Source organism: Macaca fascicularis, chromosome 8 (genome assembly GCF_037993035.2).
Source record: "Macaca fascicularis isolate 582-1 chromosome 8, T2T-MFA8v1.1".
Lineage (NCBI taxonomy): Eukaryota > Metazoa > Chordata > Mammalia > Primates > Cercopithecidae > Macaca > Macaca fascicularis.
In genome coordinates this window covers 75,914,708-75,938,315 of record NC_088382.1, presented here as the reverse complement: position 1 = coordinate 75,938,315, position 23,608 = coordinate 75,914,708, and the positions used below count along the sequence as shown (strand labels likewise).

Sequence of the window (23,608 nt, the reverse complement as noted above, 5' to 3'; positions counted from 1 at the left end):
GAGGAGAGTCTGAAGGGTCAAGGATGGGTGAGGAAACATTACCCAAGGCAGTCTGAGAGTGTGGGGAGCCCAGAAACAGATGTAAAACTGCATTATGAGGAGAGTTAGGAAAGACAGGAACATGAGTCAAGTAGAAATGTTAAGCAGAAGCCAACCGTGGAAGGTGTGCGGTGGTCTGACTGGAAAGTCTCTCTGAGAGCTGCCACCACCTCCTACAGCAAAAGACCTGCTCTTGAATCACCCCGTCTGGTAGGGTGCCAGAAATTCCACCTGCTCTGCGCTGCTGAAGAACTGTATGCCTAAATGGCCATAAAATCTCCCTGCAGTATGAAGAATTTGAGAAGTTGCATCAGACTGTTGGCAAGGCACTCAGACAGAAACACATGTCAGGAGGGAAAGGGCAGAGACAAGCCGAGACAGGCCAGGCGGCGTTGTGGAAGGAACAGCCACTTGTGCACCAGGTGGAGTGTGTGCCCTAAGGGCCCGTGTCCCAAGCCTTGACTCTGTGAAATGACTCACCGAAGCCCATCCCACAACCCCGCAGTGGAAAGATACGCAGATCACAAGGTGATAGCGAGCACTTCCACTGTATTACATTAGGTACTCCAGGCTTTTATATTAATGCCCAGGATTTATATAGAGAGAGAACCAATTAGTTTGTTCACCTTCTGTTGTAGATACAGAAAGCCAAATTGAGGATAGGAAATTTCAGGCATGAATTAATTCAGTGGCTGAAAGCTCCCCGTCAAAGGCCAATCCCTTGCCCCACATTGGGTCCGACTCTGTTCTCAGGTTCTCTCCATGTCCAGGCTCTCCTCCTTTGTCTTTCTAATAAGAGAAAGAGCTTCTAAACCTCAGTAGTTCTGGCAAAGATCTCAAGACAGGCTCTGTTTGGACTGATTTAGTCATGTCCCTGTCTCCAAACCAATCACTATGACTGGGTCTTGGGAATACACGGATTGTCCAGGACCTGGGTGGTGGGGGAGAAGGCTCAGTCCCACCTGAACCACATGGACCAAGGGGAAGAGAGTAGCAAATTTCCCAAGGAAACAGAAAAATATCATTAGCTGTAAGAAGGAGGAATGGAGGCTGGAAAAGCAAAAGCAAAGGAGACTGGGATAATCAAGGTGGGTGTGAGTATGTGGAATCAACACTGAGACATAATCAGGAAAGTTGTGATACTGAGCCAAGTGGAATTGGATTGTGTGATGAATGAGAGGGGCAAGGAGTGGACCCAGAGTGCAATAAGCAGAAGGGTAACTAGGATTACTAAGGACATGGATCTATGAGCATGGCTTAGCCCGGGTGGCCCAGAAATCAGGGCCTGTGGCAAAACTTTAATTGCCGATGTTTTGTGGGGGAGTTGCAATCCCAGGGCAGCAAAAGTGAGGGGGAAAGGAAGTAAGGTTGGAAGGAACGGAGGCAAACACAAGTTGGGTCACTCCTTCGTAAAGAGACACTTTACAAAGTGTGTAAATAGCCTCATCTATAAAGGAGCCATCTCCAGATGCACTCCCTGAGCACCATACCGCAGAACGGTCCATTGTTGGGAGGGATGGAGAAGAGATTGATGTGCCATCTTCATTCATCAGTTTGTCCCACAGAGTTAACTCCCGCAAACTTCCATGATGTCATCTGGCCCCTTCAGTATGTGAAGACAGATGTGTTTAACCTGTGCCGTGGTGTTTCATCCAAGACTCTGGACATTGGCCTCAGGCTGTACAGTGTGAGACTGGCAGGGAGCAGACTTCAGGGGAGACGCAAGCAGTAAGGGCCCAGGAGGTGGCGAGGCCAAGCGGATCTGAGATGGCACATAGAATGTGTTCAACACAAGGTTCATGTTTTCTATTAGGGCTTTTCAAAAACAAATATTAGGCTGGGCATGGTGGCTCATACCTGTAATCCCAACACTTTGGAAGGTCGAGGCAGATGGATTACTTGAGGTCAGGAGTTTGAGACCAGCCTGGCCAACATGGTGAAACCCCATCTCCACCAAAAATACAAAAATTAGCCAAGCATGGTAGCATGTGCCTATAACCTCAGCTACTTGGAAGGCTGAGGCAGGAGAATCGCTTGAGCCCGGGAGGCAGACGCTGCAGTGAGCCAAGATTGTGACACCACACTCCAGCCTGGGAAACAGAGCAAGACCTTGTCTCAAAAAATAAAAAATAAAAATTAAAACAACTATTAATACTAGCCCAGCACTTGGCACAGTGTAGGCCCTTGATACACATTGGTTTGTGAATAAATGAATATGTGCAAGGCATTGTGCTAGGAACTTTGGATACAATAACAAGAAAAGCATAGATTTCAGACACATAGTCACTCAAAAGCTCTGGGGTCAGTTAGTTCATTTTGAGGGGAGCTCAGCTATGCTGAGGGCAGGCTGGACTTCGGAAACTTGCAATCCTAATTTGGGTTCCATGGTGTAATCACTTAAACATGGCCAGATAGTTGAATTTTGGGGGGTGCCTGAGAAGCAGAAAATTATTTGCAAGGCATTACATAATGAATATATGATATCTATATCTGTGGAGATACATATACGATATTGCAGATGGCATATCATTCACACCTTTTTGAGATTTTATTATTAAAAAGTTAAACCACAACCACTCACTCTTACGACAACTGTAGTTACACAGCACTTATATGCCCCAAGCCTTGTTCTGAGTGTTTTGCCTATGTTAACTCTTCATTTAATTGTCACAACACTTTTGAGATAGTGCATCACCCAACAGGTGGTCTTCTTAGACTCTACCAGATGTTCAGACTTACAAAGTGACCACAGGCCACCAGCCTGGTGAGAAGGATATAAGACAGGAAACATAGCTCACCCCAGGGCAACTCCAGACAGTTCCCTTCAATGGCAGTTTTGAAGTCGTCCAACAGCTCAGGTTCAGCGAAAAAAGATCCACAGGGGGTAAGTGCAGGATTTACTCTGGCCTAGAAGCCTCATTCTCCACCAGACCAGAGCAGTTTCAGGTTTCAGAAAAAGTGAGTGGAAAGTACAGAAATTTCCCATATAGCCCCAGCACACAGATTCCCCTGTTTTTATGTTAATGTCTTCCATTAGTGTGATATATTGTTTTACTTGATGAAACAATGTTAATAGATTATTATTAACTAAAAGTTCATGGTTTACAATAGGATTCTGCATGTTGTACATTCTACGGATTTTTAACAGATGTAACCAGTATTATAGTATACAGAAGAGTGTCACTGCCCTAAAAATTCCTTGTGCCACACCTATACATCCTTCTGATCCCCCTCCCTCAGCAACCACCTATCTTTTACTGTCTCTACAGTTTTGCATTTTCCAAAGTGTCATCTAGTTAGAATCATACAGCCTTTTCAGAATGGCTTCTCTCACTTAGTGATATGCATTTAATACCACTGCATGTCTTTTCGTGATGTGATAGCTCACTTCTTTTTAGTGCCGAATAATATTTTATTGTCAGGATGTACCATGGTTTATTTATCCACTCACCTATTACAGGACATCTTGGCTGCTGCCAAGTTTTGGCAACTATGAATAAAGCTGCTGTAAACATCTGTGTCCAGGTTTTTGTGTGGAGGTTTTGTGGAGTTTTCAACTCATTTGGGTAAATACAAGGGAGTATGATTGCTCGATTATACGTTAATCTCTCCTATAGAAATTGTTTCCTTTTCCTATTTATATATTTAAAAAGTTTTAAAAGTATGAAATGAGACACATATATATGAAGGACTTGTATAGGTACAGGTACAAGGATCCTGCAAAGCACAGGCCCAGTTACCAGGGTCACCATACTCATGGCAGCCCAAAGCAGGGCATCCCCAGTTCACTTCTAATTCCCCAAGTTCAGATGCAATTTACCAATTAGGACTCATTCTTATAATAAACAGTGATGCTAGTGATATAGTTAACACTTCTACTTTTTCCAGGCTACCAGGACAGAACTGCATAGTCAACCAATGTTCAAGTCTCCCAGAGGAATAACAGGTTTTGTTAAACCCTTTGTTTACAAATAGGTGCTTTCATTATCCCTATTTTTCCAATGAAGAAACTGATGCACAGACTGTCAGGTAACTTACCAAGATCACATAGTTCAAGATCACAGAACTAGACTCAGGCATTTGGCTCCAGGATCTATGCTCATAAGTGCCACATTGTACTGCCTCAAGCTTTATTTTCTTTTCTTACAACGGAGGTAGTGTTTATATAAATAGGTCCTGGATTAATACCCCTGGAATATTAAATGATAAACCTGTGGCCACTAAATTTGCTATAATGCTGATTTTATCTGAGGTCTTCTCTATTTCTGTGCCCTGGGGGAAATTTTTCAAAGCCCCTAATTTCCATGGGGTGGGGAAGTCCCCAGGATTTCTGGGAACTTATCCCCTCTCACCCAGTCCCCTGCACTAGAACTTACTGTCTCCACTTTCTTACAAAAATTCTGACGCAGAATTTGGCTGGTTTTTCATGAGATTTGATTTTCACGAGAAATCCAATCACCTCAAACTTTTTGTCAAATTTTTTGAGTGTTCATGGGATCATGGAGAGGAGTTACCCTGTGCAGTTTATAATATTCCACTGAACATGGCATTTCTTCATGTCCCTTGTTCTCTCTTTCCTCTCTCTCCCTTCTCCCTCAGCCCCACTCTAGTTGCAAACACATTTCTCCGTGTCTTCCTTCCTTCCTCAGAAGACCTACAGAGATTTATTTTTCTTCATAGGCTTTTCAAGGCTTTACCCACAAGAAAGGTGAGCTCCCCCACCCCCACCCCAAGAAGAATCTACTTACCATTTGCCATATAGCATTTTTCTTTCTCATTATACTGTGATAGAGTTAGCTGCTCAATAGTTAGCTCTAATAAGGTTCTTGGGGACTCTATCTGATACCAGCGATGTAATCATCAGAAATGTGTTACTAAATATCTTTGTTTAGTGTCTATTACATTCTTATTTTCTACTTTTAATTTTCCTTTCAGTGTGGCCAACTAAATGGTAGAGAGAGCAGTAGCAATTTTGTAATTGTTATTTAGCTGGTATCACACTTTTCTTGTAAACCTCAAACTCTGCAGCCCAAGAATCATTTTATCCGGTTGCTCTACTCTGTGTCATCGAATGCTCATTAAGTCTGGACATAAAGGAGCTTCATTTACAATACCTGTCTGTGTTAATATTTGGCCAAAGCTGCAGTTGACAAACAAACAGACTGAAACTTTCCTTCTCTCATCCTTTTACTAATATTTTCAAATTTCCCATGTTAGGTACTTTAGGTCAGAACTAAACCTTCCTGTAAGACCTTGTATTCACTAGGTTTTAGTTCAGTTCAACTCTGCAAGCATTCTGAATGCCTGTTCTTTGCAAGGCACCACGCTAGGTAATGAGAGAAGTGCCAAGATGACTGTTGGTTTGTCATTGACCTGAAGAAAGCCTATTAGGACAGGAAACATGAACCCAAATAACTAGATCATAAGGTAGAGTGTAACCACCCTAAGAGAAAGGCGCAGATCTTGTGTTATGGGATTTTAAGAGGAAAGAGTGATCACATCCAGTTGAGAAGATCAGGAGATAGCATTAGGTTTGTCTTTAACTACCAAGTAGAATCTTGGGAGACTGGAGTGATGAGGAGCATATTCAACAAAAGCAAGTGCCTAGAAGTGAGAAAATAAGGGATGCAGTGAGAGATCAGCAGGATGGGTGTGATAAGTGGGAAAGATAGGGCATATTTGAAGGATGCTGTCTGTAACCACGTGCAGTGTGGAAAATCTGCCTTAAAATAGTGAAAATAGTTGAGGCTGGAAAACCTTCCAGTCTTAAAGTTACAAGCAGTCTCACCCTCTGGGGTGAAGGCTAGAATTTACCATTGGAGCCAAACTGCTAAGTCAGTTTTTTACAAACATCGTTTCAATGGGCCTTTTAATTATGTAGGTGTAAGGGCAAGTACTCACTATTTTTCTTAAAGAAAGCCGAAATGCAGTGCAGTAACCCAAATGCAAATGCTCCAGACAGTCTATTTGGTAGTGTAAATTAGGAATGTCTTAAGCTCAATTATGTTCCTGCAGAGGTATAAATTTTTTCCCTCAATCTAGATTTAGAATTTATGTCTGAAAAATGCTGGTTGTTCTTGGGAGATGTGTTTATAGGTTCTTGTCCAGCATTTGTTTATAGGACATCAGGAATGAAAACAGGGCTACATTAGGGTTCATGTGAAAGACCATTCTGCGCTTCACCACATGCTGGAGAAAAGGCTGTAAAGGAATTGCATCTGGCTCGGGGCTGTGCTTCCAGGCTGCTTCTGGTTGTCCCACATTGCTGTTACATAAGACCGGACAGTCTAACTTTAGTCAGTGTGGTCTGGGAGGACTGGACTTGCTGAGTCACAGAAGCCTAATTCTTCAGAGGTAGGTTATCAGGTAGAGGGAGAAGAGTCTTTAGAGTTAGTCTTCCCGGGAAGAAAATCCTTCCAAACCAGGAAACGAAGTGGTCACTGGCTGGGGTAGAGAATGATGTTTTCCCCTCTCCAGGGCTGGGGATCTGTTGGATCCGAACCGTCTAGCATGGACATCGCGGGAGCACATGTGCTAGAGTGAGTCCACCCCTCTACATGGAGGCAGGCCAGTGTTAAGGCAGAAACCCCTCTATTTAAAGACTCTCAGATGGTGATTTAGGATGTGGGCTTGAAGAGTAGCAATGTTTAGCAGCAGTTTGACAGTGTTCTTTGTATTACACTTGTGTTAACCTCAAGCCCTGAAGTTTTATGTAAAAGCCACAGCCTGGCCTGAGGTGTGCCGCGGGGAATGAAGAAGCACCCATCTAATGGCCATGGGGCTGCAGTGCACTTTCTCTGAGGCATGAGAGGATTGAGCAGAGATAGCTGGATTTTCTTTTGCAATGGAGGAGCACAGTGGCCACCACGTGGAAAGCAGGGACAGCGCCAGAGAGAAGAACCAGAGAGACCTGCTCCAGATCGCACATGAGGCAGTGTCCAGGAACTCCACGAAAAACTTGGCAAAATACCCAGCCAAACCCAGCTGAAGGACATTCTACAGACATGCTGGTACCCCTCAGGAACATCCATTTCATCAAAGGAACAGAGAGGGTGAGGACTCTTCCAAGGACAAGGACATGAGAGGCATGACAACAAAATTGAAGGGTGTGATCCTGGACTGGTTCTTGGATCAAAAAAAAAATGCCCTAGAGGACATTTAATTATTGGGATAATTGGTGAAATTGTCAAATGAGGTGTATGTTGGGTAATAGAAATGTGTATTGCTGTTAAATTTCCTGAATTTGATTATTGAATTACGGTTATGTAAGAGAAAGTTACTGTCCTTAGGAGGCATTTAGAAGTATGATCAGGTATTTAGGAGTGAAACGTCAGGGTCATATTGTATGAAAGTTATTTTCAAATGGTTTAGCCAGAAAGTTAATAATGGTTGTGTGTGTGTGTGTGTGTGTGTGCATGTGTGTGTGTGTGTGTGCATGTGTGTGTGTGTGCGTGTAGAGAGACAGATAGGCAAATGTGGCACTAAAGAACAATAATTTCATGAGTAATGACTCAATGCATGATAATTTATTATCAAAAGTGTGACTTTGGTATAGAAAGTAGACTTTATTTACATGTATCAAATGGTACATCTTGGTAAGGCCTGCACCATACACATCATGTTTATAATCCTTAACATTCAGAGGCACTTTGATCATCAGGCATAGCATGTAATAATGCATCCCTTTTTCTCCATCTTATAATGGTGATTTAGATGTAGAGCTTTCTAATTGCTTGTTTTTTATGTTATGATGGAAAACGGATGGGTTGTTTGGCATGATTGCTTCACTTGCTACCCTGAAAATAAATTGACTTCAATCATTTTTGGTACCCCTAACACCTAGCCATGTCCTCCCAATGGTGGTTAACAAACAAATATACTGCATGGATTGAATAGCTGTATAAACAGCATGTAAAGGGGGCAATGAAGTACCACCACGTTAAGAGATACATAGCATGGGCATCTCCTGATGAGATCAGTGGACAGATGCCATCTAGAAACATCTTTCCACTTGTGTGCGGTAGTATCCTCTTTAATCTAGATTCACAGCTGACTTTAGACCTGGTTCCTCTATGACTTGGAGACACTCTAGTCTTATTCCTTCCTAGTAAGGGATCTCAGCAAATGACTCTCCTTCTGAGCACTCCTTGTTTTTGGCATTTGCTAAGTCCATTAGTTCAGTTACAACCCTGGAGTAGGTGAAAATTTTGACCTTCACCATCCAGTTTATTCCCTAAATCAGACTATCAAGTTAGAGACCACATTGAGTCATATGTCAAGCCTATTACAAATTATTGACCAAAACACAGAATTCTTGGCTGGAAAGAGAAAACTATCAAACTTTCCTGTTTGGGAATGTATCCAGTGGGAGACACATGTTGTAGGCAGAATAGGCAGAGTAGAATGGGTACATGTTAGCCAAAGCCAAAAAAGAGTATCTGTCCATTTTAGGGACTATAGACATCTTTTTGCTTTTCCTCCTGTTTTTGAGGTTGCCACAAATATGCACATAATTCAAAATTCCTTAAGTATCAGGGAGTATTTGTTAACTTACTCTCCTCCCAGTATTCTTACATTATTAAAATTACATCTTAAATACGATTTAGGGTTTTTTTTTAATTTTTAAATTTTTTTTAATTTTTACAGTCACATAGTAGGTACATTTTTATGGGGTACATGAGATACTTTGATATAGGCATACAATGTGTAATAATCACATCAGAGCAAATGAGGTATCTATCTAAGTATTTATTATTTCTTTGTGTTATAAGCATTCCAGTTACACTCTTTTAGTTATTTTATAATGTACAATAAGTTATTGTTGACTGTAGTTATCTTGTTGAATGAAGATCAAACACTAGATCTTTATTCATCCTATCTAACTATATTTTTTGTACCCATTAATTATTCCCTTTTCCCTCTCCCTCCCAAAATGTGATTTGATTAATGAATAAACAAATGAGACTCTAGACTAAGAAGTGCTCAGTTCTAAGTGTGTTACTCCAATGTATTATTGATTTAAATATGACCATCCATTTCTATAAAGGAAAAGATTAAGGGCAATAAGGGTAGTAATTCATATTCAGAGATGAATAATATGGCAGGCATAAATTCATATTGGTAAAAAGTTAATGGCTAAAAAGAAAAAACAGTCAGTCATTTTCTGTTTCACCTTGTGTTTTCTCCCTAGGTGGTGATTATCAGATTGTAAAAGCTAAAACAAAGGCTTTTGTTAAGCGTTGGATGAGAGAGAATTTTATGAGAACCCCTGGCTGCCAGAAACACTGACATTATTGAGCCACTATCTGAAATTGTTGTGAACAAGAAGATAAGTGTTGGGTGAGGGTGGGCAAATGGGAGATTGTGAGTAATAGGAAGACATTGTTAATACATTTATTCAACAAAAACTTATTGAGATCTTTCCTATAAAGAGAAATTAGACACGGTTCCCAGAGAAAGGAGACACTCAACAGATAATATAGTAAAAATTTGGAAGGTGCAATGATACTGATTTGTATAGGACATTATCAGGCAACCAGAGCTGTTGTTATCAGCATGAGTTTATAAGTCAGACAGGCTAGAGGATGATGCTGACTCTGCCACTTACAAGCTAGTGGAGCTGGAAAAATAATTATACTACTGTGGCCTTCATCCTCCATCTGGGAGTAAAATCAACTCCATAGGCTTGTGGTAGAAATTCAATGAGATAATATAAGTAAAGCACTTAACACAATGCCTAGCATAGAGGACACACTCAATAAAATAATAAATTGGGAGTTATTATTATATCTATATAGTATGTATTGGTGATGTTAATCCTGGACAAAATTCAAAAACTGATTGTCAAATAGTGCTTTTTTCAGCCTCTAAAAAGAAAGCTTGTGACCACTGACAGCTATAATGGGTTCATTAATAAATCAGCTACAATTAACCTCATTTCTTTTTCGACATGGTTATCTCCACACCTACTTATTAGCAAGTCATATAAAAAGTGGTAAGTAAACAAAGTGCTAGTGGGTTTAGTAGGGCACACAGCAAAGTCTCATCAACTACTCCATGAAGTGCTTGGGAAACCCAGGGGCCAGTGATGAACAGCCACATGGATCTGCATGTGGTTGATTGTTCTCACCAAAGGGGGATGTAAACCTGGAGAGCAATGGAAAGGACCACTGTGCTACCCTTCCAGTTCAAAAATTTCATGGACAAATTGGAAAAGAGCACTGATTTTGTTTGGTTCTGTGTCCCCACCCAAATCTCCTGTCAAATTATAATTCCCAATGTTGAAGAAAAGACCTGGTAGGAGGTGATTAAATCATAGGAGCAGATTTCCCCCTTGCTGTTCTCATGATAGAGTTCTCATGAGATCTGGTTGTTTGAAAGTGTGTAGTGCCTGCCCCTTTGCTTGCTCTCTCCCACTGGCCATGTGAAGATGTGCTTACTTCCCCTTTGCCTTCAGCCATGATTGTAAGTTTCCCGAGATCTCCCTAGCAATGCATCCTTAAAGCCTGAAGAACCATGAACTAATTAAACCTCTTTTCCTTATAAGTTACCCAATCTCAGGTAGTTCTTTGTAGCAATGTGAGAATGGGCTAATATAAACACTGATGGCAGTCCAACAAAATATGACTTCTAATTAGATAAAATAAGCCATCTGTCTCATGATGGATTGAGGACCCAAAAGGACCTCTCTCTACAGACCAGAAAAATAGGTCTAGGCATTTGAATTTTTTTCTAAATTTAATTTTCAATATAGATGTGGCTATCATAGACTACATGGTCTGAATTCACAGAGAATACAATAAAGTGTAAGTGTTCTGTTACATACTAAAAGCAAGGAAATATTAGACTACCCATCTAACTATATATGTAGGGATGTGTTCCTTCTATAGAAAGAGAGGGCTGGGCACAGTGGCTCATCACTGTAATCTCAACTCTTTGGGAGGCCGAGGCATTAGGATCACTTAAGCCCAGGAGTTCAAGACCAGCCTGGGCAACATGGCAAGGCCCCATCTCTACAAAAGATAAAATTAAAAAATTATCCAGGTGTGGTGGTATGCACCTATAGTCCCATATACTAAGGAGGCTGAGGCAGGAGGACTGCTTGAGCCCAGCCCAGGAGTTCAAGGCTTCAGTGAGCTATGATCATGCCACTGCACTCCAGCCAGGGTGACAGAGCAAGACCCTGACAGAAAAGAAAAAAAGAAAGAAAGAGAGAGAAAAAAAGAAAGAAAAAATGAGAGAGGAGGAAGGAAGGAAAGAAAGAGTGAGAGAGAGAAAAGAAAGGAAGGAGGGAGGGAGGGAAGGAAGGAAAAAGAAAAAAGAAAGGAAAAAAAGGAGGAAGGGAGGAAAGAAAGGAGGGAGGGAGAGAGAAAGAAAAAAGAAAGAAGGAAAGAAAGAAAGAAGGAAAGAAAAAAAGAAAAAAGCAAACAAGCAAGCAAAAAAAGAAGAGAGATGTAGCATTGTAAATCATACCGCTTGTGACTGTGTAACACTAAATATGCATATGACATAATAAGAATTAAACTCAGTTGCTTGATGTCTCAGTTTTATCATTTTTATAAATAGCTGAAACTGACGTTTGGTGACAAAATATAAGCTTTCTCTGATTTTTCTGATAAGCTTATATATTATATTACAAGCCTATATATATATATATAATAAGCTTATCAGATTATAAACAGATTTCGACCTCAAAATTAAAAGTATTTTCCTTTCCTAAAACAATATTCAAACTTTTTTTAAGCATTTTATAAAATTGATGTATATGTTTGCATAGCATTATGCCTTAATAATACATATTTGACTTCTGCCTCCATGGAGTTCTTATAGGTTATGTTGAGTCAAAAATACAGTGTGTTGTCTCAATGGAGAATATAGCATGTACTTAAGTGAGCAAGTACTCGTTATAATCTTTCTACTCCTTGGAACTTCAATCACAGCCTTTCCAGATCTGAAAAAGCCAAGTGAATCTATATGATAATCTATGTGCAAGCCACCCAAGGGGGCATACTTCTGGAATATATTAGTCCCTCCTTGCATGGTGTTGACTTTGTAAGGGAAAATAACTGATTAGGCAGCAGCCTGATGCCTCATAATTCAGAACCAGCAGTGATCAACTTTGTTGTGCTCACATAAAACTTGTACTGGGTAGAAGAGTAGTGTCCTCCCATCCCCCAAATTCATTTCTTTTCCAGAACCTTGGAATGTGACCTTACTTGGAAAAAGGGTCTTGTATTAGTACATGCTCATGCTGCTATAAAGAACTGCCTGGGACTGAGTAATTTAAAAAGGCAAGAGGTTTAATTGATTTGGAGTACCACAGGGCTTGGAAGGCCTCAGGAAACTTACAATCATGGCAGAAGGTGAAGCAAACATGTCCTTCTTCACATGGCAGCAGAAAGGAGAAGTGCAGAGTGAAGAGGAGAAAACCCCCTTAGAAGACCATCAGATCTCATGAGAACTCACTTACTATCACAAGAACAGCAGGGGGAACCACCCCTATGATTTAATCACCTTCTACGAGGTCCCTCCCCCAATATATGGGGATTATAATTCAGATTACAATTCAAGATGAAACTTTGGGTGGGGACACAGCCAAACCATATCATTCCACCCTCTGGCCCCTCCCAAATCTCATATCCTCACTTTTCAAAACACAATCATGCCTTTCCAACAGTCTCCCAAAGTCTTAACTCATTCCAGCATTAATCCAAAGTCCAAGTCCAAAGTCTCATGTGAGACACAGCAAGTCCTTTCTACCTATGAGCCTATAAAATCAAAAGTAAGTTAGTTACTTCCAAGATACAATGAGGGTACAGGCATCAGGTAAATATACCTGTTCCAGATGGGACAAATTGGCCAAAATAAAGGGGCTATAGGCCCCATGCAAGTCTGAAATCCAACAGGGCAATCATTAAACCTTTAAGTTCCAAAATGTTCTCCTTTGACTCCATGTCTCACATCCAGGTCACGCTGATGCAAGGTGTGGGCTACCATGGCCTTGGGCAGCTCTGCCCTTGTGGCTTTACAGGGTACAGCCCCATTCTGGACTGCTTTCATGAGCTGATGTTGAGTGTCTGTGCATTTTCCAGGTGCATGGTGCAAGCTGTTGGTGAATCTACTATTCTGGGGTCTGGAGGATGGTGACCCTCTTCTCACAGCTCCACTGGGCAGTGCCCCAGTGGGGACTCTTTGTGGGGTCTCCAACCCCACATTTCCCTTCTGCACTGCCCTAGCAGAGGTTCTCCATGAGGGCTCCGCCCCTGCAGCAAACTTCTGCCTGGACATCCAGGCATTTCCATACACCCTTTGAAATCTAGGCAGAGGTTCCCAAACCTTAATTCTTGACTTCTGTGCATCTGCAGGCTCAACGCCATGTGGAAGCCACTAAGGCTTGAGGCTCATATGCTCCGAATCTATGACCCAAGCTGTACCTTGGCCTCTTTTAGCCATGTTAGAACACAGTCCACCAAGTCCCAAGACTGTAGGAAACACCTAGGCTCTGGGCCTGGCCCACGAAACCATTTTTCCCTCCTAGGTCTCTGGGCCTGTGATGGGAGGGGCTGCCTCAAAGGCCTCCCACATGCCCTGGAGACATTTTCCCTATTGTCTTGGCAATTAACATTTGGCTCCTTGTTACTTATGCAAATTTCTGCAGCTGACTTGAATTTCTCCTCAGAAAATGAGTTTTTTTTTTTATTGTATTGTCAGGCTGCAAATTTTTGAATGTTTGTGCTCTGTTTCCTTTTTAAATATAAGTTCCAATTCCAAACCATATCTTTGGGAATAGATAAAATGGAATGATTTTTATGAGCACCCAAGTCACCTCTTGAATGTTTTGCTGCTTAGAAATTTCTTCTGCAAGATATGCTAAATCATCTATCTCAAGTTCAAAGTTCCACAGATGTCTAGGCCAGGGGAAAAGTGCCATCAGTATCTTTGCTAAAGCATATCAAGAGTCATCTTTATTCCAGTTCTCAACAAGTTCCTCATCTCCACCTGTGACCATCTCAGCCTGGACTTCCTTGTCCATATTACTATCAGCATTTTGGTCAAAGCCATTCAACAAGTTTCCAGGAAGTTGCAAACTTTCTGACATCTTCCTATCTTCTAAGCCCTCCAAGTCTCTAGAAAGTTCCAAGCTTTCCCATATTGTTCTGTCTTCTTCTGAACCTCCAAACTGTTTCAACCTCTGCCTGTTACCTGATTCCAAAGCCACTTCCACATTTTTCAGGTATCCTTATATCAGCACCCCACTCCTTTGGGACCAATTTACTGTATTAGTCCATTCTCACACTGCTATAAGGATATACCCATGAGTGGGTAATTTATAAAAGAAAGAGATTTGATTGACCCACATTTATGCAGGGCTGGGGAGGCCTCAGGAAACATACAATCATGGTGAATGGGGAAGCAAACATGTCCTTCTTCACATAGCAGCAGGAAGGAGAAGTGCAGAGCGAAGCAGGAAAAGGCCCCTTATAAAAAACCATCAGATCTTGTCAGAACTCACTCACTATCATGAGAACAGCATTAGGGAATTGCCCCCATTATCCAATCACCTCCCACAAGGTCCTTCCCCCAACACATGGGGATTTTAATTTGGATTACAGTTCAAGATGAGCTTTTGGGTAGGGACACAGCCAAACCATATCAGATCTTTACAGATATAACTACTTAAGTCAAGGTGAATTCATACTGGAGTAGGATGAGCCCTAAATCCAATCTAACTGGTGTCCTCATAAGAAGAGGAGAAAAGACACAGACACATACAGACGGATGATGATGTGAAAACACAGAAACACACAAGGAGAACGCCATTCAATGACAGAGGCAGACATTGGTGTGATGGATTTACAAACCAAGGAATACCAAGAATTGCCAACAATCTAGAAGCTAAGAAAATGGCATGAAACAGATTCTTCCCTAGAGCACTAGAGAGGGCATGGCCCTGCCAGCACCTTGAGCCCTGCCTCCCTTTGGCTGACTAGTCTTCAGATAGAGTTGCCCTTCCTGCCCCTTACACTTTATTCTCCTTTTGATAGTCAAAGTGACCTTTCTAAAAATGTAAATATTGTTCTGTCATTTCTCTGGGTAAAACACATCAATTGCTTCCCCAATGCCTTCAGGATAAATCCCTAACTTCCCAGTGTGGGATTTTCTGGTCTGTCCCCACCTCACCTCACCTCGGGCCAATCTTCCCCCCATAACTTCTTGTCCAGTCATGCTACATTTCCTGCTCATTCTCCCATAGGCCTTTGTACCTTTATTCCCTTTGTCTGGAGCATATTTCCTCCTCTCCCTCCCTAGTGCATCCCAAGATTCCTTCTCCTGGCTAATGCTCTTCAGTCTTGGTTATGACAACTCTTCCCAGGAGGCCTTCCCTGCCCCTCCTCAGTGCTCTCTGTGAACTTGATGCTTCGTCCAACATTGTTCATCATGCTGTGTTGCAATTGCTTGTTTATTTGTATAGCAAGCAGGAATTGTACTCTTCATTACTCAGGTGCAAAAAAAAATGTCACATTCCATTATTCCTAAAATTAAAACTAAATGTGCTCCTAACTCTCAGCATCTTGACTCATAAGAATTTAATCTGTGGGCTCCCTCCCCACCCCACACCCTCATGAGATCACCCAAGAATTCTGAATTTATGCAACACCAGAAAACTGTTTCTCCACAGAAAATTGACGCTGCAGTTGCATGCTGGACTGGTTTACTGGTTCTCTGGCAAACTCAGGGACCATTCCACTCCCACCCCAGCAATCCTTTCCACCAGTTAAAGAAAGACCACAGGACCCTCGAAGCTGCTCAAAGCCCCAGCATGTATTGGCCAGTCTGGACTGACTTTCCATTAAGGCAGAGATTCACCCCACCTTACACACCCCACTCCTCAACACTCAGCAACCCCTTAAACTCCTTACCTTCCTTCTGTCCAGGGAAACCTCTACTTCCTCCCTTCTCCATGCATGCACACACAGCTAGGCACTCCTGTCTTTCCCATTTAAGTCTCTTTTCCATGTCCTGAGTCAAATCGTAATATTCCTCCTCACCCAATTAGAAGCAGAAAAGCGTTTACCACCACCTTAGATAGGTTGGGTATAAGACGAGTGAACGCTATAGACACTATGTAGGGCTCTCCATCTGCTGGGAAATTGAAAAACATCTTGACCCTCATTACTCCACAGTCTCCATCCATCTACCTCCTATCCAACCACCTTGTGAATTAAAGCAGCAAAACAAAAGCAATACAAATATCAAGACACCAGTTACATTTGTAAAATTGCTCAAATGATTACATTGTTTTTCTTCCTCACTAAAAGTAAAGTTTCCTGAAGTGAGAGAATGCTCTGTTGTATTGGCTATATAGTCAGTGTTTTCACAATTACTCTGTACTAGTAGACAATAAACTATCTTTAGAAAATGGACAAACTTGCTAATAATTAAATAGCATAGAGTAGAGGTAAAACAGCATAGAATTAGAGTTGGGTTTGAACACATCTCCTGATATCTATAAACCTGTGACTTTAATACACCTAGAATGTTTGACAACTAGAGAGTATCATTTTTAAAAACATCTTCTCCTCTATACAACAAAATTATTTTCTGTACATTCAGGCCACAATTAGTAAATGATCATTATTTTCTTGATTAATGTTTACGTTTAAAATAATTAAGTATTTTATTTATTTATTTATTTAGAGACCAGCTCTTGCTCTGTCACCCAAGCTAGAGCGCATGGCATAATCATGGTTCACTGCAGCCTCAAACTCCTGGGCTCAAGTGATTTCCCTGCCTTGGCTTCCCAAAGTGCTGGGATTACAAGTATGAGGCACCATGCCCAGCACAGTTAACCATTTTTAAAAGTAAATTTTAACTCTAAAGATATACAAATTTAGTCCAACATTTCATGAATTAATTAAAATTTGTGCATACTTAACAAAAATATTGCACATCACAATTGATAGCTGTCACTGCTTTAAATCTTAAAGAACAAAACCTCCAAATTGTTCACACAGAGTGATAAAATTAGAGTGACTCAAGTTCTGTTCTTTGCCTTTATAATCACACACTATCATTGTTTATTTTGAATCTAATGTTTAAACACAGGAATATGTAGTACCACAGGGGTTCAAGACATGAATTGCACCCAAAGTAAGCTCAGAAACTTTTAAACCATAATAAACTTATTCTCTAAATGAATAGTGGCTGACTCTGACTCTGTAACTGGGAGTTCCAGGCATCAACTTCCATGTAGAATCAAATATTTATTAAAGGAAAAGTATATCTTAAAATTTACTATTTTTGAGGCATACAGTACATTACTAAAATTTGACAGTACTCCCAATTGCTTAAGAATTAGCAACTTAGGCAAAAAAATTTTTTTTGAGGGGGAGGAATATTTTATCAATGACATTTAGAATGGCTAACACATTATGTTTTAAACACACGCAACACACACTCATAGCACACTACTCACCACAGCCAAAGGGAGGAAGCAACCCATGAATCCACTGATGGATGAATGGATAAATAAAATGTGTTGTATACATATAAGGGAATATTATTCAGCCTTTAAAAAGGAAGAAAATTTCTGGTACATGCTTCAGCATGGATAAGCCTTAAGAACATTATGCTTATCCAGGAATTGAACTCAACTCTGCACAAAGCAGACCTGATAGACATCTACAGAGCTCTCGACCCCAAATCAACAGAATATACATTCTTTTCAGCACCACATCGCACTTACTCCAAAATTGACCACATAGTTGGAAGCAAAACACTCCTCAGAAAATCTAAAAGAACAGAAATTATAACAAACTGTCTCTCAGACCACAGTGCAATCAAACTAGAACTCAGGACTAAGAAACTCAATCAAAACCACTCACCTACATGGAAACTGAACAACCTACTCCTGAATGACTACTGGGTACATAACAAAATGAAGGCACAAATAAAGATGTTCTTTGAAATTAATGAAAACAAAGATACAACATACCAGAATCTCTGGGACACATTTAAAGCAGTGTGTAGAGGGAAATTTATAGCACTCAATGCCCACAAGCGACAGCAGGAAAGATCTAAAATTGACACCCTAATATCACAATTAAAAGAACTAGAGAAGCAAGAGCAAACACATTCAAAAGCTAGCAGAAGGCAAGAAATACCTAAGATCAGAGCAGAACTGAAGGAGATAGAGACACAAAAAACCCTCCAAAAAATCAATGAATCCAGAAGCTGTTTTTTTGAAAAGATCAACAAAATTGATAGACCACTAGCAAGACTAATAAAGAAGAAAAGAGAGAAGAATCAAATAGACACAATAAAAAATGATAAAGAGGATATCACCACCGACCCCAGAGAAATACAAACTACCATCAGAGAATACTATAAACAACCCTATGCAAATAAACTAGACAACCTAGAAGAAATGGATAATTTCCTGGACACTTACAATCTTCCAAGACTAAATCAGGAAGAAGTTGAATCCCGGAATAGACCAACAGCAGGCTCTGAACTTCAGGCAATAATTAATAGCCTACCAACCAGAAAAAGTCCAGGACCAGATGAATTCACAGCCGAATTCTACCAGAGGTACAAGGAGGAGTTGGTACCATTCCTTCTGAAACTATTCCAATCAATAGAAAAAGAGGGAATCCTCCCTAACTCATTTTATGAGGCCAACATCACCCTGATACCAAAGCCTGACAGAGATACAACAAAAAAAGAGAATTTTAGACCAATATCCCTGATGAACATCGATGCAAAAATCCTCAATAAAATACTGGCAAACTGAATCCAGCAGCACATCAAAAAGCTTATCCACCATGATCAAGTGGGCTTCATCCCTGGGATGCAAGGCTGGTTCAACATACACAAATCAATAGACATAATCCAGCATATAAGCAGAACCAAAGACAAAAACCACATGATTATCTCAACAGATGCAGAAAAGGCCTTCAACAAAATTCAACAGCCCTTCATGCTAAAAACTCTCAATAAATTTGGTATTGATGGAATATATCTCAAAATCATAAGAGCTATTTATGACAAACCCACAGCCAATATCATACTGAATGGGCAAAAACTGGAAGCATTCCCTTTGAAAACTGGCACAAGACAGGGATGCCCTCTCTCACCACTCCTATTCAACATAGTGTTGGAAGTTCTGGCTAGGGCAATCAGGCAAGAAAAAGAAATAAAGGGTATTCAGTTAGGAAAAGAAGAAGTCAAATTGTCCCTGTTTGCAGATGACACGATTGTATATTTAGAAAACCCCATTGTCTCAGTCCAAAATCTCCTTAAGCTGATAAGCAACTTCAGCAAAGTCTCAGTAAAATCAATGTGCAAAAATCACAAGCATTCTTATACACCAGTAACAGACAAACAGAGAGCCAAAGCATGAATGAACTCCCATTCACAATAGCTTCAAAGAGAATAAAATACCTAGGAATCCAACTTACAAGGGATGTAAAGGACCTCTTCAAGGAGAACTACAAACCACTGCTCAGCGAAATAAAAGAGGACACAAACAAATGGAAGAGCATATCATGTTCATGGATAGGAAGAATCAATATTGTGAAAATGGCCATACTGCCCAAGGTAATTTATAGATTCAATGCCATCCCCATTAAGCTACCAATGACTTTCTTCACAAAACTGGAAAAAACTGCTTTAAAGTTCATATGGAACCAAAAAAGACCCCGCATTGCCAAGACAATCTTAAACCAAAAGAACAAAGCTGGAGGCATCACACTACCTGACTTCAAACTGTACTACAAGGCTACAGTAACCAAAACAGCATGGAACTGGTACCAAAACAGAGATATAGACCAATGGAACGGAACAGAGTCCTCAGAAATAATACTACACATCTACAGCCATCTGATCTTTGACAAACCTGACAAAAACAAGAAATGGGGAAAGGATTCCCTATTTAATAAATGATGCTGGGAAAATTGGCTAGCCATAAGTAGAAAGCTGAAACTGGATCCTTTCCTTACTCCTTATATGAAAATTAATTCAAGATGGATTAGAGACTTAAATGTTAGACCTAAAACCGTAAAAACCCTAGAAGAAAACCTAGGTAATACCATTCAGGACATAGGCATGGGCAAGGACTTCATGTCTAAAACACCAAAAGCAATGGCAACAAAAGCCAAAATTGACAAATGGGATCTCATTAAACTAAAGAGCTTCTGCACAGCAAAAGAAACTACCATCAGTGTGAACAGGCAACCTACAGAATGGGAGAAAATTTTTGCAATCTACTCACCTGACAAAGGGCTAATATCCAGAACCTATAAAAAAATGCAATCAAATTTACAAGAAAAAAACAAACAACCCCATCAAAAAGTGGGTAAAGGATATGAACAGACACTTCTCAAAAGAAGACATTCATACAGCCAAAAGACACATGAAAAAATGCTCATCATCACTGGCCATCAGAGAAATGCAAATCAAAACCACAATGAGATACCATCTCACACCAGTTAGAATAGCAATCGTTAAAAAAATCAGGAAACAACAGGTGCTGGAGATGATGTGGAGAAATAGGAACACTTTTACACTGTTGGTGGGACTGTAAACTAGTTCAACCATTGTGGAAAACAGTGTGGCGATTCCTCAAGGATCTAGAACTAGAAATACCATTTGACCCATCCATCCCATTACTGGGGATATACCCAAAGGATTATAAGTCATGGTGCTATAAAGACACATGCACACGTATGTTTACTGCGGCACTATTCACAATAGTAAAGACTTGGAATCAACCCACATGTCCATCAGTGACAGACTGGATTAAGAAAATGTGGCACATATACACCATGGAATACTATGCAGCCATAAAAAAGGATGAGTTCATGTCCTTTGTAAGGACATGGATGCAGCTGGAAACCATCATTCTCAGCAAACTATCATAAGAACAGAAAACCAAATACCGCATGTTCTCACTCATAGGTGGGAATTGAACAATGAGATCACTAGGACACAGGAAGGGGAACATCACACACAGGGTCCCATTGTGGGGAGGCAGGGAGAGGGATAGCATTAGGAGATATACCTAATGTAAATGACGAGTTAATGGGTGCAGCACACCAACATGGCACATGTATACATATGTAACAAACCTTCACATTGTGCACATGTACCCTAGAACTTAAAGTATAATAATAATAATAATAAAGAACATTATGCTAAGTGAAATAAGCCAGATACAAAAGGACAAATATGATACCAATTATATGAGACATCTATGGTGGTTTTCAGGTAATAGAGGAGGGAGAATGGGAAGTTACCATGTAATGGGTACAGACTTTCAGTGTGGGATAATGAAAAGAGCTCTGTACATGGATGGTGGTAGTGGAAGCACAGCAATAGGAATGCCCTTAATCCACTGACCTATACGCTTAAAAATGGTTAAGATGGAAAATTTTATGTCATGTATTTTTGATCAAATTTTGTAAACGCTTTTTTAAAAAGCAGTGTGACGTTTAGTTAGTTTTACTATTATTTTTAAATTTTCTACAGACATTGTACCTCCTTATTGCCTGAACTCAAAGCTGTCCACACCCATACCCACCTACTGGTGTTCACCTAGATTTGGATCAAGTTACTTAACTTCTTGGAGTCTCAGTTTTCTTACTTGCAAAGTGGAGATAATTTCTCCAAGAAATTATTGAAAGAATTAAATTACTGCCCTTGGCATATAGTAAATGCTTTGCAATGTTTTGTTGTTGTAGTCATACTTAAATGATTTTTAGGTGCCCTAACATCAATTAAACCAAAGAAGTGATTTTTTAAAAATTGGTTGAACTAGAAACTGGCATCATGATAAATGAATGATATTTTAGGAGAGAATTCTGACAGTATGTAATCAAGTGCAGTGTGTCATTTAGACCTACTATCTATTTCACTTTGGTGAACATTAGTTTTATGAGGACCCAGGCCCATCCCAAGGCTTCTACTAATCACCCAACCCCAAGCAAGCATCCTGCCCATCCTTGGCATCAATAGGAGTCAGCCCTGTTGTTTTAAGATGCTTTCTTAGACTAAATAGCACCTGAGTGTCAAGGAACCTGGAGGGTACTGAATCACAAAACCAGCAACCTGAACAACATCTTCTTGATCTGCCTCTAATCTCTTGACAAATGTTGGAGGTAGAAAGTAAGAGTGGAGAGGTATCAACAGTGTTTAATCTTTAAGCCTTCATCTCTGTAAAGTTATAAAGATAATTTTTACCATAATTTTTTAATGGAATCTATTAATTCTCAGAGGTAGCTCCTGCTTCTGCATCATGAAGGAAGTTGCACTTGTTCCCACAGAAACAGGATATCATTGACCACATCTGACAAGACAACACAGCAAGGAAATGGAGCACCTTTGGTAAGTGCAGTAGATCAGCTACTGCTACAAAAGTTGAAAAAGAATAACAAGAAAGAATTTAAAAGCTGGTATATATGTACAGAGCACACAACAAACAAAATAATTACTGCAGTTTTCAGTTCCAAAATGACTAGAAACTGAATATCCTTTTGATTTTAATATTCCTTGGTTGTAGGGAATAATTTTTTCTCACCCCAGCATAATAGGCAAGCTATTTAGAACATTAAATTCCATTATAAATGATGACTACTGATGGGGATCCTGGGATCCCGTTGCGGTCATTATCATCAGAATTTTATAGGAAAATTGTTTTTTTCTAAAGAGAATTTTTTTTTTTTAATATTGAGACCTATTCAAAAGAAAGTAAAGACAAGTGATGTAAAGAGGATTAGATTCTTATTTAATACACTATAAATAAATAATCCACAGGGACTATGAGCAGAAGTTTTTGGACCAAAGGTCATTTTAGAAGTCTGCCATTTGAATGACAAAGTGGGGTTTTTCAGCCCATCTCCACCAAAAACACACATCATTTTTCCTAAATCCTGGTGGAAGTGTAGGGGGGAGTTTTTGAAGTGTAACTCAAGTTCGAACAGACAGAAATCATGTGACCTTAATTAGGTACAGGAGTCTTACTAACAAGAGGAAAGTGAAGGAAGAAAGGCAGGAAAGAAGAGTGGGGAGGGAGAAGGAGAGAAAGAAAGAGAGGGAGAGACATTGAAAGAGACCTAAACTACATTTTCAATCTTTTCTATTCAAATTTTGGTCCAAGAACTGCAGCATAGCATCACCCAGAGCTCAACAGAAGCCCAGGCTCTCAGCTATCCCCATCCCCCACCCTCCAGCCAAGACCGGGGAGTCAGCGCCTGCATTTTCGCAAGCTCCCCAGGTGGTCTGTAGCAGACTGCAGTGCCAGTAGCACTGTCTTTCAGCACTATGCCAACGCCAGACAGTGGCAGGGACTCAACCACACTCTGCCCCACATAAGGAGGTTGACAGAACCCAGAGAGGGCCCAGGGGTGGGCCCCAGGCCAGGCATTTGGGGAAACACAACAGGAGGCACAGCCCAGGGATCTGAGACTGTGCCCAGCGACCTGGCTGGAAAGCAATCCCAAATCTTTCCTGCTCTGAGGACTCTGTGTGGTTAGAAATAATCTCTGGAAGCCAAAGGGCTAATTGACACATT

General features: G+C 40.5%; 1 long non-coding RNA gene across 1 annotated transcript; it reads left to right on the top strand.

Annotated features, from left to right (window-relative positions):
- Nucleotides 1–6,699: 6,699 nt before the first annotated feature.
- LOC141407518 (uncharacterized) lies at nucleotides 6,700–9,975 on the top strand. The gene is made up of 2 exons (XR_012416929.1): nucleotides 6,700–7,091; nucleotides 9,230–9,975. It is a non-coding gene; the product is annotated as an uncharacterized lncRNA (long non-coding RNA).
- Nucleotides 9,976–23,608: the final 13,633 nt, after the last annotated feature.